This window comes from Schistocerca americana, chromosome 10 (assembly GCF_021461395.2).
Source record: "Schistocerca americana isolate TAMUIC-IGC-003095 chromosome 10, iqSchAmer2.1, whole genome shotgun sequence".
Taxonomy (NCBI): domain Eukaryota; kingdom Metazoa; phylum Arthropoda; class Insecta; order Orthoptera; family Acrididae; genus Schistocerca; species Schistocerca americana.
The window spans coordinates 80,208,975-80,226,852 of record NC_060128.1 but is presented as its reverse complement, the minus strand read 5'-3'; the positions used below and the strand labels follow the sequence as shown (position 1 = coordinate 80,226,852).

The following is a 17,878-nucleotide window of genomic DNA, read 5'->3' as shown; positions in this document are numbered from 1 at the left end:
CGGCTTAGCCACAGCTGACGGGATGTTTCCAGAATTAGATTTTAACTCTGCAGTGGAGTGTACGCTGTTATGAAACTTCCTGGCAGATTAAAACTGTGTGTAGGACCGAATCTCGAAGTCGGGTCACGGTCTGGTACACAGTTTTAATTTGCCTGGAAGTTTCATAACAGCATACACTACACTACAGAGTGAAAATCTCATTCTGGAAACAGAGATTGTGTCAAAAAATAGGGTTTTGTAACCAAAAGGGTGGGGAATAATACGGTATACTGGAATCTTGAATAAAACCAACCTGTTTGCAGAAAAATAATGTATTGTATTAGTTACTGAACATCCTCCATAGACAATACAGTTCAACACTCACAGTCAGCATCTTTAGGCTGCGATGAGAACAATGTTGCAGTGGAACACAACCTTCCGGTGACACGTAAGCATCACGTGGCAGAGCAGGAACTGATCCCGTGACCCTCTGCTAGGGTGAACAGGCAGCCAGTCTGCTGTCCAGGCAGACAGATATCTGTACGCACTAGGCGCACATATCTGTTATGTCCAAATACACAGTGTCAGTCTCAGCCAATTCAATCAGATTGCAAGACATTACCATGCCAGCTGGCATGCAGTTGTGCAGAAATTAGAACAGCTTACTTGTCTGTCAGTGCACACACTGGCACGTGGGACACAGTGAAATCAGAGGACCTACGAAAGCACAGCGTGTCAGTGCTGTCCACACGGTATTGTGCCATAAAGAAACAGTGTGTTCCGTGATAATGTACTATTCTGGAATTCTGTAAGTAGCCATGAACTGGCTAAAAGTTTTCAGGTTGGAATGCACTTCCGCAAACCATTGCACAGAAAGGCCAAGTTCAGTGGTTCCGCGTATCTCTTGTATTGCAAGGACACTGTGGATCAGTGCAATCTAGATTGTTAGTTTTCATTTTGTTTAATGGAGCTCCAAATTGCTAGAAGAAATACTTTAATGGAATCTGAAGAAAACCTTTACACATTAAGTCTTCTCACAAGCTTGGCTCAGCAAGCTGTGCTAATGGCCATAGGTGTCTGCTTCTTCACTATACAAATGTCTCTGTAGAGCTTCGACTTGACCATCAATGGTACAAATTTGAGTTTTGTTCCTCATGTAGCACCTATAAACAGACATGCCCGCAAGAAGAGACACCTTTTGATCCTGCAGCCACTAAGTGATCAAAAGTATCTGGACACCTGGCTGAAAATGACTTACAAGTTCATGGCGCCCTCCATTAGTAATGCCAGTATTCAGTATGGTGTTGGTCCACTCTTAGCCTCGATGACAGCTTTCACTCTTGTAGGCATATGTTCAATCAAATGCTGGAAGGTTTCTTGTGGAACGGCAGCCTTTTTTCACAGAGTGCTGCACGGTGGAGAGGTATGAATGTCAGTCGATGAGGCCAGGCACGAAGTCGGCGATCCCAAACATCCCGAAGGTGTTCTCTAGGATTCAGGTCAGGACTCTGTGCAGCCAGTCAATTACAGGGATTTTATTGTTGTGTAACCACTCTGCCACAGGCCATGCGTTATGAACAGGTGCTTGATCGTGTTGAAAGATGCAATCGCCATCCCTGAACTGCTCTTCAACAGTGGGAAGCACGAAGGTGCTTAAAACATCAATGTAGGCCTGTGCAGAGATAGTGCCACTCGAAAAAATGAGGGGTGCAAGCCCCCTCCATGAAAAACATGACCACACCATAACATCACCGCCTCCGAATTTTCCTGTTGGCACTACACATGCTGGCAGATGACGACCACTGAGCATTCGCCATACTCACACCCTGCCACCAGATGCCACATTGTGTACCATGATTTATCACTGAAAACGTTTTTCCACTGTTCAATTGCCCAATGTTCATGCTCCTTAAACCAAGCGAGGCGTCGTTTGGCATTTACAGGTGTGATGTGTGGCTTATGAGCAGTTGCCTGACCATGAAATTCTAGTTTTCTCACCTCCTGCCTAACTGTCGTAGTACTTGCAGTGGATCCTGATGCAGTTTGGAATTCCTTTGTGAATGTTCTGAATAGATGCCTGCCTATTACACATTACGATCCTCTTCAACTGTCGGCGGTCTCTGTCAGTCAACAAACAAGGTGGGCCTGTACACTTTTGTGCTGTATATGTCCCTTCATGATACCACTTCATTATCACACTGGAAACAGTGGACCTAGGGATGTTTAGGAGTGTGGAAATCTTGTGTACAGACATATAACACAAGTGACTCCAAATCACCTGACCACGTTCACAGTCCGCGAGTTCCACGGAGTGCCCCATTCTGCTGTCTCACAATGTCTAACGCCTACTGAAGTCGCTGATATGGAGTACCTGGCAGTAGATGGTAGTGCAACACACCTAATATGAAAAATGTATGTTTTTGGAGTTGTCCAGATGCTTTTGATCACATAGTGTACATATAAAAAGTGAGAATGGCCAATGATCTCTCCAGTGCAGATGAACACTAGGCTTGAACTTTTATGGGAATAAGCACAATCCCACAAGTAATGAGGATGATGGCCAAGGAGCAGTTCATTATTAGTTGAGAATTTGGGACTGATGGGAGGCATGCTAGTGTAGCCCGTGCAGCTGTGATGGCCACTGTGTCTGGATGGTGCAGTGGTCAGCACACTTGCCTAGTAAGCAGCAGACCAGGTTCAACTCCTGGTCCGGTACAAATTTTCAACTTTCTCTATTGATTTGAATTAATGTCCACTCACATGCAATGTCTGTAATTCCTTTGTGCCAAACAGGTATGTGAGTGGAATAGTTATAATGTGAATGTATTTCCTCTGTACTAAACCTGTGTAATAGCATTTAGGCATCCCTGTAAACATTTGTTGACATGGGAATTAACAACTTCCCTACACCCTGGGTAGCCTCAAAAGTGAGCAACTTTGTTGGTTTGAATCTAATTGAATACCTTCAACTCCACTTTCAATCAGCGTCATATTCTCCATGAATCCATAAGTGGACCTAAAAATGTACAGTGTGCCTGAATTGCTATACAGCATGCACTACAAGATATTAACAAAGTTTATCATATATATATACCTTAAGACATCAAACAATGATGGCAAAAAACAGTACCTCAGATACTCACTGTGGCTTGACAAAAACATGTGTATTCCTGACGAGAGAATTGCACGAATAATTGCTTTTAAAGGAAAATAAATGAGATATAAAACATCAATAATAACATTGAACAATGTAACAATGTACTCTGATTGGATCATGAACTACAAAATTAATTTTGAGCCATATTCATTTCTTTCATATTAGTATAATACAATGCTCATCATATTAAACTGGGTCATCTGCCTCCATTATTGTCGAGCGTGAAATGCAAATTGTAGAAATTTTTTAGTGGTGCATCACTTAACAACAGTAAAGAATTTTATACTTCCCTAAGCAGTGATTGGTAGCTGACACTTTGGACAAAGAGCCAGGCGGCGCAGCACTATCACCACCGCCGCTGTCCATTCCCAGAGAGCTCTGGTGTATGCTGCATTCAAAGAAAGACAGTCTGGCAAGTAATTTTTTGCAGAAATTTTATTGGATGAAAGTATTATTAGTGGTGAGCCAGGAAGTGAAAAACATTGTAGCTGTGCTACCATCACACACTCAGGACTTGAGCATTCATATGGAAGGCACTGAAATAATGTTGGTAATGAGTGGTTTCAGCCTCAAGACGTTGCATTCAGATGACAAACAATTTACTACAAGACCATAGATGTAGTATAACGGCTCAAGCAGGAGACAAAATTTCCTCCGTGAACGTCGCAACCTACAATGTCGCCAGTTTGTGCAGTTAGACGGACTTATAGTATTTGAAGCCTGGCCGTGTTATTTGACCCATATTGTGACTGGAACAGACTGGCAAGTCCTCTTAATCATAGGTTCTGATGAGTCTTCAGTATGCTCTACAGCAGCTAACTTTTTAGCTTACCTGGGTCGCATTGGAAGAGGATAAGCTTTTTTGAGCTGCACATAATATAAGTAACACTAATAGTAACCACTGAGCAAAAAAAAAAAAAAAAAAGGCTGCAGTGAGACTTGCTTTGGGCCACATGTGGCCCATGGGCTACGGATTGGGCACCTCTCACCCCAGTTTTGAAAAAATTAATTTTCGAATTACTTCCTGCACCCACAGTGTTTGTTAAGTTTTGATCAAGCAAGCATAGTGCAGTGGTTAAAGTTTACGGCTATCATATGATGACTCAAACCTTTCCTGTGTACTTTTTCTTCAGTTTCATCATTCAAAATACATTCTTCTTCTTAAATTGGCACTACATCCCAGGATAGGACTTGGCCTCCTCGATAATTTTCCACCACTTCTCTCTGGATTTCGCTCTAGACCTCCAGTTACCGCAAACAACTCAAGCGGCAGTGTCTTCTCCACCCTCACACTCCATCTCCATCTCAGTTGTCCTCTTGCTCTTCTACATCTACATCTACATCTACATTGATACTCCGCAAGCCACCCAACGGTGTGTGGCGGAGGGCACTTTACGTGCCACTGTCATTACCTCCCTTTCCTGTTCCAGTCGCGTATGGTTCGCGGGAAGAACGACTGTCTGAAAGCCTCCGTGCGCGCTCTAATCTCTCTAATTTTACATTCGTGATCTCCTCGGGAGGTATAAGTAGGGGGAAGCAATATATTCGATACCTCATCCAGAAACGCACCCTCTCGAAACCTGGCGAGCAAGCTACACCGCGATGCAGAGCGCCTCTCTTGCAGAGTCTGCCACTTGAGTTTATTAAACATCTCCGTAACGCTATCACGGTTACCAAATAACCCGATAACGAAACGCGCCGCTCTTCTTTGGATCTTCTCTATCTCTTCCGTCAACCCGACCTGGTACGGATCTCACACTGATGAGCAATACTCAAGTATAGGTCGAACGAGTGTTTTGTAAGCCACCTCCTTTGTTGATGGACTACATTTTCTAAGCACTCTCCCAATGAATCTCAACCTGGTACCCGCCTTACCAACAATTAATTTTATATGATCATTCCACTTCAAATCATTCCGCACGCATACTCCCAGATATTTTACAGACGTAACTGCTACCAGTGTTTGTTCCGCTATCATATAATCATACAATAAAGGATCCTTCTTTCTATGTATTCGCAATACATTACATTTGTCTATGTTAAGGGTCAGTTGCCACTCCCTGCACCAAGTGCCTATCCGCTGCAGATCTTCCTGCATTTCGCTACAATTTTCTAATGCTGCAACTTCTCTGTATACTACAGCATCATCCGCGAAAAGCCGCATGGAACTTCCGACACTATCTACTAAGTCATTTATATATATTGTGAAAAGCAATGGTCCCATAACACTCCCCTGTGGCACGCCAGAGGTTACTTTAACGTCTGTAGACGTCTCTCCATTGATAACAACATGCTGTGTTCTGTTTGCTAAAAACTCTTCAATCCAGCCACACAGCTGATCTGATATTCCGTAGGCTCTTACTTTGTTTATCAGGCGACAGTGCGGAACTGTATCGAGCGCCTTCCGGAAGTCAAGAAAAATAGCATCTACCTGGGAGCCTGTATCTAATATTTTCTGGGTCTCATGAACAAATAAGGCGAGTTGGGTCTCACACGATCGCTGTTTCCGGAATCCATGTTGATTCCTACATAGTAGATTCTGGGTTTCCAGAAATGACATGATACGCGAGCAAAAAACATGTTCTAAAATTCTACAACAGATCGACATCAGAGATATAGGTCTATAGTTTTGCGCATCTGCTCGACGACCCTTCTTGAAGACTGGGACTATCTGTGCTCTTTTCCAATCATTTGGAACCCTCCGTTCCTCTAGAGACTTGCGGTACACGGCTGTTAGAAGGGGGGCAAGTTCTTTCGCGTACTCTGTGTAGAATCGAATTGGAATCCCGTCAGGTCTAGTGGACTTTCCTCTGTTGAGTGATTCCAGTTGCTTTTTTATTCCTTGGACACTTATTTCGATGTCAGCCATTCTTTCGTTTGTGCGAGGATTTAGAGAAGGAACTGCAGTGCGGTCTTCCTCTGTGAAACAGCGTTGGAAAAAGGTGTTTAGTATTTCAGCTTTACGCGTGTCATCCTCTGTTTCAATGCCATCATCATCCCGTAGTGTCTGGATATGCTGTTTCGAGCCACTTACTGATTTAACGTAAGACCAGAACTTCCTAGGATTTTCTGTCAAGTCGGTACATAGAATTTTACTTTCGAATTCAATGAACGCTTCACGCATAGCCCTCCTTACGCTAACTTTGACATCGTTTAGCTTCTGTTTGTCTGAGAGGTTTTGGCTGCGTTTAAACTTGGAGTGGAGCTCTCTTTGCTTTCGCAGAAGTTTCCTAACTTTGTTGTTGTACCACGGTGGGTTTTTCCCGTCCCTCACAGTTTTACTCGGCACGTACCTGTCTAAAACGCATTTTACGATTGCCTTAAACTTTTTCCATAAACACTCAACATTGTCAGTGTCGGAACAGAAATTTTCGTTTTGATCTGTTAGGTAGTCTGAAATCTGCCTTCTATTACTCTTGCTAAACAGATAAACCTTCCTCCCTTTTTTTATATTCCTATTAACTTCCATATTCAGGGATGCTGCAACGGCCTTATGATCACTGATTCCCTGTTCTGTACATACAGAGTCAAAAAGTTTGGGTCTGTTTGTTATCAGTAGGTCCAAGATGTTATCTCCACGAGTCGGTTCTCTGTTTAATTGCTCGAGGTAATTTTCGGATAGTGCACTCAGTATAATGTCACTCGATGCTCTGTCCCTACCACCCGTCCTAAACATCTGAGTGTCCCAGTCTATATCTGGTAAATTGAAATCTCCACCTAAGACTATAACATGCTGAGAAAATTTATGTGAAATGTATTCCAAATTTTCTCTCAGTTGCTCTGCCACTAATGCTGCTGAGTCGGGAGGTCGGTAAAAGGAGCCAATTATTAACCTAGTTCGGTTGTTTAGTGTAACCTCCACCCATAATAATTCACAGGAACTATCCACTTCTACTTCACTACAGGATAAACTACTACTAACAGCGACGAACACTCCACCACTGGTTGCATGCAATCTATCCTTTCTAAACACCATCTGTACCTTTGTAAAAATTTCGGCAGAATTTATCTCTGGCTTAAGCCAGCTTCCTGCAGGTTCATTGCAGCAGGCTTTCCTTATAGAATCTGTCTCATTGAGTTGTACTACATGTCCAGCCCACCTCAGTCTACACAACTTTATGAATTTGACCACATCATCCTCCTTGTGGCAGCCATAAAGCTCGTTATTCCTTCACCTTCTCCAAGTCCCATTTTCATGCACAGGTCCACCAGTTTTCCTCAATATACTTCTTTCATGGGATCTCGGTCTGCTTTCACCCTGCTTTGTAATCATCCATGTTCCTGAACCATTTGTAAGTACTGGGCATATCAGTGCTTTAGAGAATTGGATTCAAAATATCACAAAATAGTTTGTCATGCAAAATTATACAAAAGTGTCATTGTAGTAATTTAATTAATAAATCAATCATTACAGCAAACTTTCTTGAGATGTGTAGGCAACGGGATGGTGACAGGATAGTCTGTGTATTTAAAGGTAATATGAAGGCATACTTGATAGAAAAGTAATTTACTGGAAAGAGCTACAGAGAACTTATATAGTTGGAGAGATAACGGAAAACTTCAGTCTCTTAGAATCCGTCGGTCACATATGGAAGACAGCAAGAGATAGAGACCGAGCAGCCTCTCAGGCTTGCTGTAGATAAAACTCACCTGATCTGACGTGAGGTTGCCTGGGTAGTGTTGCACGATCAGCACTGATTTTGTAGTGTCAGCGACAGCAGAGCAGCAGGTGGGGCCCCACCTCCCTTCCCTGACCTCAGTGGAAGTATTGAAACTAACGAGACTGTTACAATAGTTGTCAATAATTATGCATTGTACACTTCAAAAGTACACCAGTTCAGGATTTTCAGAATTTGACTCATAAAAATGAAATCTGTTACCATTCCTACTGGCTTCCTTTGCAATCATGCAATAACCTGCTCCATCAAACAATGGAAACTACAGGTTGGAATATCAACAATATAAAGAAAAAGATAGGATTCAAATGTTTTTACGTAACTCCTGCTTTGTTTAACCTTTAAATCTAAAGGGAGTGGAAAGACTGACCCAATAAGGTAAACATTTCAATTCGAATGTGTTTATTAACTACCAAAAACAATCTCACATAAAAATTGACAGATGCCACTCAGGCAAGATTATTTACAAAACACTCATTAAATAAAATCATAAGCAAGTTAATAAATTATTAGCCAGCACTCTCCCATAAACATTGAGAAATACCACTCAGGCAAAATATTGAAAAACTTTCTCATTGCATAAAATCATTAATAAACTAAACTAATAAACCATTAACAATGATCTCATATAAAAATTGACAGAAGCCACTAAGACTGAATTTGACCATAACTCTAACAAAACAGCTCTAGTTAAGACACATTATTTAAGACCCTTTCAATTCCAATGCTTTAACATTACATGTAAAATAACAGTGGACACACTGCCTCAATTTTAACACAAATACTTAGGACATATTTATTAAAATGTCACTTGGGCAATCTTGCAAATTACTAGACTAGAGAGTCTTGCACAGTGAACCCCAAAATTATTCAAGTGCCCATTGGCTTACAAGATGGGCTTTCAGGGCATAGAAAGTTACAACTCTGTACAATTATAAATGTATAACAACAGAAGTAAGGCCCAGGCTTGTAAGGCCAAAGTTTAACCAAGAACGGTGGAACCAACTGAGGGAAGTAATATTTAACTTCGAACCAAGACGTGACTCCATTTGCAACCCCACATCGAGTAGGCCACTGAAATGTGAACCCAGCAAATACTACCAAAGAGGAACACATGAGCACAGGCAAAGTCCACTGCCTGTAAATCAAACTTGTAATCCAAAGGGAAGCCCTGAACTTCAGTTGCCCACTGCCTCAGCTCACTGAAACACAGACCGCACCTGACAACAGGAGGCCAAAAAACTTTTCTTAGCTTTAACATTCAAGATTGAGCATTAAATTAAGACTATAAAATCAAGGCTAAACAACAACTAATTTCACTTGCGAGTCCTTTATTAAACTGAAACAGCACCCAATAATCAAACGCTAAGAGTGGGAAATGAACTGGCTCATGTGAACCGACACTCACTAGAACTTAATGACACCCATATTGGCCACCTTAAGTGGGAATGCAAAGCTCAGCATGGTAACCTTTAGAAATAAAAACTCAGATTGCCCGCAGAGGACATATTGACATGGATTAACTGATATCATAAGCAAATTAAACACCTGCTAATAATAGCTAATGAACTAACATTCTGCAAATACATCAATATTATGCAGAAGCAGAGCACATGCTTAGTAAGAGGCATCAAATGAAATCAAACACACATAACATCACACGTCCTGCAATGTCTTACTGTACCAAGAGCAATCACAATCACAGTTAACTAAGTGCTCTTAGTAATTAGAGTACTTAACTGCGTGTCTTGATGCTGAGGTGATTTTGTGAAGGTGTCAGACCATCACTTCGCAAGACCTTAACAGCATGTCCCTCCAAGGAAGCGGGCACATCCACAACTCACGATGTTGCCGGAGAATGCACAGTGCCAGCCAACTCCCGCCGCCTCCAGTATAACCACGTGATAACCACCGCCCATCCTCAGGCATGCCATCTTCACTTCTGCCCAGCAGCCAATCGTCGACTCACGCACCGCCGCCTCCCATTCTCAAAGCATTGTTCCCGTTACTCGTGGTTGGCAGTCGCTTATATCTCAAGCCGGCCCAAGCCCCAAGCCAAACCTCTGTACTAGGAAATCAATCACACTCATGTCAGAGATACTACTGGTGCTGGTACCACCACGGCTCAATCTCCTCCCCCAAAATGCGAATATACACCCCTCCCTCCGTCCAGACCACCTTCTAGCAGCACAGACAAGGAAGGAACCATGAACCGAGGGAGAGATCAGGCAGCCTTTATTTGACTTAAGTGAACCTGGAAATGCTTGCCTGAGGATATCTCTTTAACCTCTAAATTTACCAGGCTTAAAACCTTGATTAATCACAAGGTTTCCAAAAATGTGGTGTCAGCTTGCGACTAGCTACCTTGTCAAGACTGCCCACTAGAGCTTTAATGTATGTGTGGTCCCCCACCTTGCCAGTAAAAGGTCTCCTCCTCCTGTCATAACGTGCTGCCTGTTGGTTATGCACAATCTGAATATTATTCCTGGCATGCCTCCAATTATCACATATGGTCTCAGGTATTATGGAGCTAGGCAATAGGTGATTAATCTCCCAAAAGTTAGATAATAGGGTATTCAGCTCGTAAGCGTACATTAGCTCCACAGGAGGCGCATGAGTGGCTTCATGCTTGGCTGAATTGAAGGCCTGATTTAACCAAGACAACATCGAGTCCCACTTGCCTGGTGCGTTCGCGTGATAGATTATAACGGCTGGCCGGCCGCGGTGGTCTCGCGGTTCTAGGTGCGCAGTCCGGAACCACGCTACTGCTACGGTCGCGGGTTCGAATCCTGCCTCGGGCATGGATGTGTGTGATGTCCTTAGGTTAGTTAGGTTTAAGTAGTTCTAAGTTCTAGGGGACTGATGACCACAGCTGTTAAGTCCCATAGTGCTCAGAGCCATTTTTATAAGGGCTGACTTCAAATTGCGATTCACCCACTCCGTGAATGAGGCTTTGGAGTAATAAGGGGTGGTTGTAATATGTCTGATTCTCTGCCCGAAGCAAAATCCCCTAAATCTTTTCAAAGTAAAGTCAGGGGCATTGTCACTGACTAGGATCTTGGGTGGACCAAATCAAGATACCATACGGGGCAGTTGCTGAATGGTAATGTCGCCGTGACCCCATGTCAGGAATAACCGACAAAATCTAGTGAAAGCATTGACTATTACCAGGATAGATCTATGGCCCTCCTTAGTATGAGGCAAAGGACCAATATAATCAATGATTACCTTGTATAAAGGGTATTCTTCCCTACATGACTAGAGCAGGTCTTTTTGGGCCCCGGATCAGGCTTAGCCTTCTATGTAAGTGACATTGTGCTACAAGATGTTGGATGTCCCTGTATAATGACGGCCAGTAGAATTTCTTGCGGATCTTGTCCAAGGTCTTAAATAGACCAAAGAGTTGCCCAACCACCGAATCATAGAAATATCTGAATATGAGCGGGACAAATTCAGCAGGCAAACAAATTTTGCAGTCCGGACCCCCCGCCCACCTGTTTGCACAGGACACCCTCCTTAAGGCAATAATCTTTCATGGTTTGCCCAACAATCCATTTTTCTCTAATAGCACCCCACAAGGTGTCTTGAGCCTGTTTCTCCCTTAAATCAGCGAACAAGCCTGGCAGTTCTACCAACACAACATTAGTGGATGAGATGCCTTCCCCTGCAGTCATTCGGAGCTTCACTTCCTTCCAAAAACATGCGGCTGAGAGCATCAGCCACGGAGTTCTCTGAACCCAGAATGTGCTTGACTTTGAATTGATAGGCGGAAATGCGGACCACCCAATAGGCAATGCATCCGGTCTTTCTAGGCCTGATCAACACGCAACTCAGGGCCTGATTGTCTGTCTCTACCAGGAATGTTTTATGTTCCAGGTAGAAGTTAACCTTCTTGAGGGTTAATAAAACGGCCAACACTTTGCACTCATACACCAAATAGTTAAGCTCATCTCCCGATAAACGATGAGATGCGAACACCAAAGGGCACCTCTCTCCCTTGGATTCCTGCAGTAAGACTGCTGCTGTCCCGCCATGACAGGTATTAGATTAAAGGACAAAGGTGGCACTAAAATCTGGGATAGCCAAGACTTAACTGGGTGTCTTGATGCTGGGGTGATTTTGTGAAGATGTCAGACCATCACTTTGCAAGACCTTAACAGCATATCCCTCCAAGGAAGTGGGCACATCCACAGCTCACGAAGTTGCCGGAGAAAGCATAGTGCCGGCCAACTCCAGCCACCTCCAGTATATCCACGTGATAACCACCGCCCGGCCTCAGACACGCCATCTTTGCTTCTGCCCACCAGCCAATCGCTGACTCGCGCACCGCCGCCTTCCGTTCTCAAAGCATCCTTCCCGTTACTCGCGGTCGGCACTCGCTTACATCTCGAGCCGGACCCAGCCCGAAGACAAACCTCTGTACAAGGAATCGATCGTACTCGTGTCAGAGATACAACTGGAGCTGGTCTCACCACAGCTCAAACTACTCACCAAAAAGATGATACACTGAGTTACAGACAGGCATAATGAAAAGACTGTTACACATTCAGCTTACACACACACCACAGGATCAAGCACACTTCATGCACATACAACTGTCAGAATTCTGGCCCGAACTGCAGAGATGGCAGTTATGTGTGTGACATGTGCTTGCTTGTAGAAATGAATGTGTATATATTTCATTTTTCTGGAAAGGGTTTTGGCCAAAAGCTGAATGTGTAAGAGTGTTTTCATTGTGCCCGCCTCGCCTGCATCTCAGGGTCTCATCTTTACAGTGAGTAGCAATCTGCCTTTCTCCTTGTACTGTTTGCTGGTTTGATTTGGTATGGATCCCATATGCTTGAGCAGTATGCCATGGTATGTCAGTAGCAGCTAATAGTTGGTGACTGTTAATGTGTGCAGCCCACAAGGAATGCTGTGTTGTCAACTGGACTGGAAGTGTATAGACAGCAACTAGGTTACATTCCTGCACCTCATCAGCATCAAAGACTGGCTCACAGGAAATTGCGTCACGTTTGAAGAATGAGTACACTTTAAAAACAAGGTCCCCTGCCTGTTTATGAAACATTTGGCACCTTCTATGCCATTATGAGAAAACTGACAGAACAGCTCGTAAAGAAGTCAGTTGTAGTTTTGCACACATAAAACATGATAGACTGCTGAAATAGTTCAGAAATTTACACAGTATGGAATGCAGAAACAGATTGAGCACCAACTGGCTAGCTGCATAGCTGTCTGATGAACATTCCTGGCCCAGCAGTTATAAACTCTGTCACAGACTATAGTTAGGTTCACATCCCATGCGTCATTTGCACTATAAAGCGTAATGATGTGGAATGAGTCATTTTACATTCATCTCACAAATTAATTTGTAAATATTGCTTCATGCTGAACATATATAAGTTTTTTTTTAACTGTGTAAGTAATCTTTCAGTATATTGATTCTATTTTACAGGCATGCAACAAATGTGAAAACTGTTCTTGAACATGGGATGAGTTAGTTAACATTTGTCAGCTACTGGAAATCACTCTGATTAGTAAGCAAAAGGCAAAGGTCCCGACTTCGAGTTTCGGTCCAACACACAGTTTTAATCTGCCAGGAAGTTTCATATCAATGCACACTCCATTGCAGAGTGGAAATCTCATTCTCTGATTAGTGTTAAACAGTTTGAAGTTTCTGCAAATGGTGTGTCAGGAGGGCTCCCAAGAGTTGTGTACCAGAGGTACCAAAGGTATCTCAAGTACTACAATGGGGTGACAAAAGGATGGGATAGGAATATGCAAGTATACAGATGGCAGTAGTATCACATACACAAGCTGTAAAATGGTAGTGCATTGGCGGAGCTGTCACTTGTACTCAGCGGATTCATTTGAAAAGGTGTCCAACGTGGATATGGTCGCACGATGGAAATTTACGGTCTTTGAACGTGGAGTGGTAGTTGGAGCTATACACGTGGAACATTCCATTATGGAAATCGTTAGGGAATTCAATATTCCAAGATCCACAGTGCCTAGTGTGTGCCAAGAATAGCAAATTGCAGGCATTACCTTTCACCACGGACAACACAGAGGCCAAAGGCCTTCAATTAACAACATTTGTGTAGAGTTGTTACTGCTAAGAGACATTCAACAATGCATGAAATAGCCACAGATTTCAATGTGGGATGTACAATAAAGATATTCATTAGGACAGTATGGTGAAATTTGGCACCAATGGGATATGGCAGCAGATGATCAACCCTAGCCTTTGCTAACATCATGACATTGCCTCTCTTGGGCTCATGAACATATTGGTTGGACCCTAGATGACTGGAAAATTGTGGCCTGGTCAGATGTGTCCCGATTTCAGCTGGTAAAGGCTGACGGTAGGGTTTGGGCACAGCACAGACCCCACAAAGCCATGGGCCGAAGTTGTCAAAGAGGCACTGTGCAGGCTGGTGATGGCTCCATAATGATGTGGGCTGCAATTACGTGGAAGGGACTGAGTCCTCTGACCCAACTGAACTGATCATTGACTGGAGATGGTTATGTTTCATTATTAAGAGACCATCTGCAGCCATTTATGCACTTCATGCTCCCAAACATCTCACCAGGCCACAATTGTCTGCATTGGCTTGAAAAATATTCTTGACAGTTCCAGCAAATTATTTGGCCTCCCGGATCACTCCACACGAATACCATTGAACATAATTGTGAGGTCAGTTCGTGTACAAAATCCTGCACTAGCAACACTTCTGCAATTGTGAATGACCACACAGGCAGCACGGCTCAATATTTCTGCAGTTGTTTCAAACGACTTGTCGAGATTGTGCCACATTGACTTGCTGCATTACACTAGGGAAAAGGGCATGATATTAGGAGATATCCCATGACTTTTGTCATCTCTGTGTATACTCTCTTGTGGACCCTATCTCCTAAACAGGAAGCACATATTTACCAATAGAAGTCCACTTTACTGTCAGTGGCGTGCATGTGGCAGGGCCGAGCGCACTCTACAGAGGGGACGAGGAGCAGGAAGAACTCGGGGTGTTCTACTGATCTCTGTAACTGACAAGTTTGAGATGCTGTCTTTAACTGAAACCAAAACAGAGCCACTGAGATTCACTTCACCTGCTGGGAAACTACATGTCCTGTGTCAACATTAGACAATCACAAAAGTGTAGGAGTCTATTAATTGCCAGCAGTTCACATGTATGGTGAATAATGGTAACCTTAGGACTTTAGGAGGAAGGCACAGGAGGGAACACTGAGTGCACACAGTATGTATCACTGCGTAAAGCGTACAACAACTACCGACATCACACCACACCAAAATATACAGCTGAGAATCCGAGAAAATTCTGGTACTATATAAAATTCTAAGTGGGGCTAAGGCTTTCATCCAGCCCCTCATTGGCCATTCTGGTGTGGCAGTTGAAGACAGCAAAATGAAAGTTGAAGCTCCAAATTCCACATTTAAGAAATCATTCATGCAAGAGAATCACACAAACACACCATCGCACAAAGTCTCGTATGGATGACATAGTAATAGGTGTCTCTGGTGTAGAAAAACAATTGTAACAGTTCAAAAAAAAATAAGTTTGCAGATCCAGATGGAATCCCAGTTTAGTTTCACAAAAAGTATTCTACAGAATTGGCCCCTTATGTAGCTTGCGCTTACCGTGACTCTCTCACCCAGCGCAAAGTCCCAAGTGACTGGAAAAATGTGGGGTGACTCCTGTATAAAAGAAGGGTGAAAGAATGGACAAACAAAATTACAGACCAATATCCTTAACATTGGTTGGCTGAAGTCTGAGTTTGTATATAATAAATTTCGTAGGGAATGAAAAGCTTATGTCTATGTATCAGCATGGTTTTAGAAAGCATTGCTTATGTGTGCTTTTCTCACATGATATACTGTGAACTATGGATGGAGGGCAACAGGCACATTCCATATTTCTAGACTTCTGAAAAGCGTTTGACGTGGTACCCCACTGCAGACTGTTAACGAACGTACGAGCATATGGAATAGGTTCTCAGACACGTGAGTAGCTCAAAGACTTCTCCAGTAATAGAATCCAGTGCATTGTCCTCGGCAGCAAGTGTTCACCAGAGATAAGAGTATTTGTCGGGGGTGCCCCAGGGAAGTTTGCTATATACGTAAATGATCTAGCGGACTGGCTGGACAGCAATCTGCAGTTGTTTGCTGAAGATGTTGTCATGTGCGGGAAGCTGTTGAAGATGAGTGAGTGTTGGGTGATACGAGCTGACTTAGGCAAAATTTCTAGATGGTGTGATGAATGTAGAAAAATGTATGTTAATGCAGACAAGTAGGAAAAACAAACCTGTCATGATCAGATGCAGCATTAGCAGTGTCCTGCTTGATACAGTCACTTCATTTAAATATCTGGGCATAACAATGCAAAGCAATATGAAATAGAATGACCATCTGAGGACTGTGGTAGGAAATGTGAACTGTCAACTTTGGCTTGCTGGGAAAATTTTAAGGAAATGTGGATCATTTGTAAAGGGGACCACACACAGGATGCTGGTGCAACGTATTCTTCAGTACTGCTCAGGTGTTTGGGATGCATAACAGGTTGGATTAAAGGAAGACACTGAAGCAATTTGGATATGGGCTGTTAGATTTCTTACCAGTAGGTTTGAACAACACACAACTATTACAGAGATGCTTTGGGAACTGAAATAGGAATCACTGGAGAGATGGTGGCGTTCTTTCTGAGGAACCCTATTGAGAAAATTTAGAGAACCAGCATTTGAAGCTGTCTTCAGAATGGTTCTACTGCCACCAATTTTTCCTCACTCTATCTTTGAATGGAATAGGAAATGCAACAATTAGTAGTGCCATGTACCATACAGTGGCTCATGGAGTATGTACACTACTGGCCGTTAAAATTGCTACACCAAGAAGAAATGCAGATGACAAATGGGTATTCATTGGACAAATATATTATACTAGAACTGACATGTGATTACATTGTCATGCAATTTGGGTGCATAGATCCTGAGAAACCAGTACCCAGAACAACCACCTCTGGCCATAATAATGGCCTTGATATGCCTGGGCATTGAGTCAAACAGAGCTTGGATGGAGTGTACAGGTACAGCTGCCCATGAAGCTTCAACACGATACCACAGTTCATCAAGAGTAGTTACTGGCGTATTGTGATGAGCCAGTTGCTCGGCCACCATTGACCAGATGTTTTCAATTGGTGAGAGATCTGGAGAATGTGCTGGCCAGGGCAGCAGTCAAACATTTTCTGTATCCAGAAAGGCCCATACAGGACCTGCTACATGCAGTCAGGCATTATCCTGCTGAAATGTAGGGTTTCACAGGGATCGAATGAAGGGTAGAGCCACGGGTCGTAACACATCTGAAATGTAACGTCCACTGTTCAAAGTGCTGTCAATGCAAACAAGAGGTGACCGAGACGTGTAACCAATGGCACCCCATACCATCATGCCAGGTGATACGCCAGTATGGCGATGATGAATACACGCTTCCAATGTGCGTTCACCGCAATGTCGCCAAATGCGACCATCGTGATGCTGTAAACAGAACCTGGATTCACCGAAAAAATGACGTTTTGCCATTCGTGCACCCAGGTACGTCGTCGAGTACACCATCACAGGCGCTCCTGTCTGTGATGCAGTGTCAAGGGTAACCACAGCTGTGATCTCCGAGCTGATAGTCCATGCTGCTGCAAACGTCGTCGAACTGTTCGTGCAGATGGTTGTTAACTTGCAAACGTCCCCATCTGTTGACTCAGGGATCAAGACATGGCTGCACGATCCATTACAGCCGTGCGAATAAGATGCCTGTCATCTCGACTGCTAGTGATACGAGGCCATTGGGATCCAGCACAGTGTTCCGTATTACCCTCCTGAACCACCAATTCCATATTCTGCTAACAGTCATTGGATCTCAACCAACGCGAGCAGCAATGTTGCGATATGATAAACCGCAATCGCGATAGGCTACAATCTGACCTTTATCAAAGTCAGAAACGTGATGGTACGCATTTCTCCTCCTTACATGAGGCATCACAACAACATTTCACCAGGC

General features: G+C 43.3%; 1 long non-coding RNA gene across 1 annotated transcript in view; it reads left to right on the top strand.

Annotated features, from left to right (window-relative positions):
- LOC124552708 overlaps positions 1-17,878 on the top strand; it is a 73,823-nt gene that overhangs the window by 16,860 nt on the left and 39,085 nt on the right. The gene's annotated exons all lie outside the window — the stretch shown is intronic.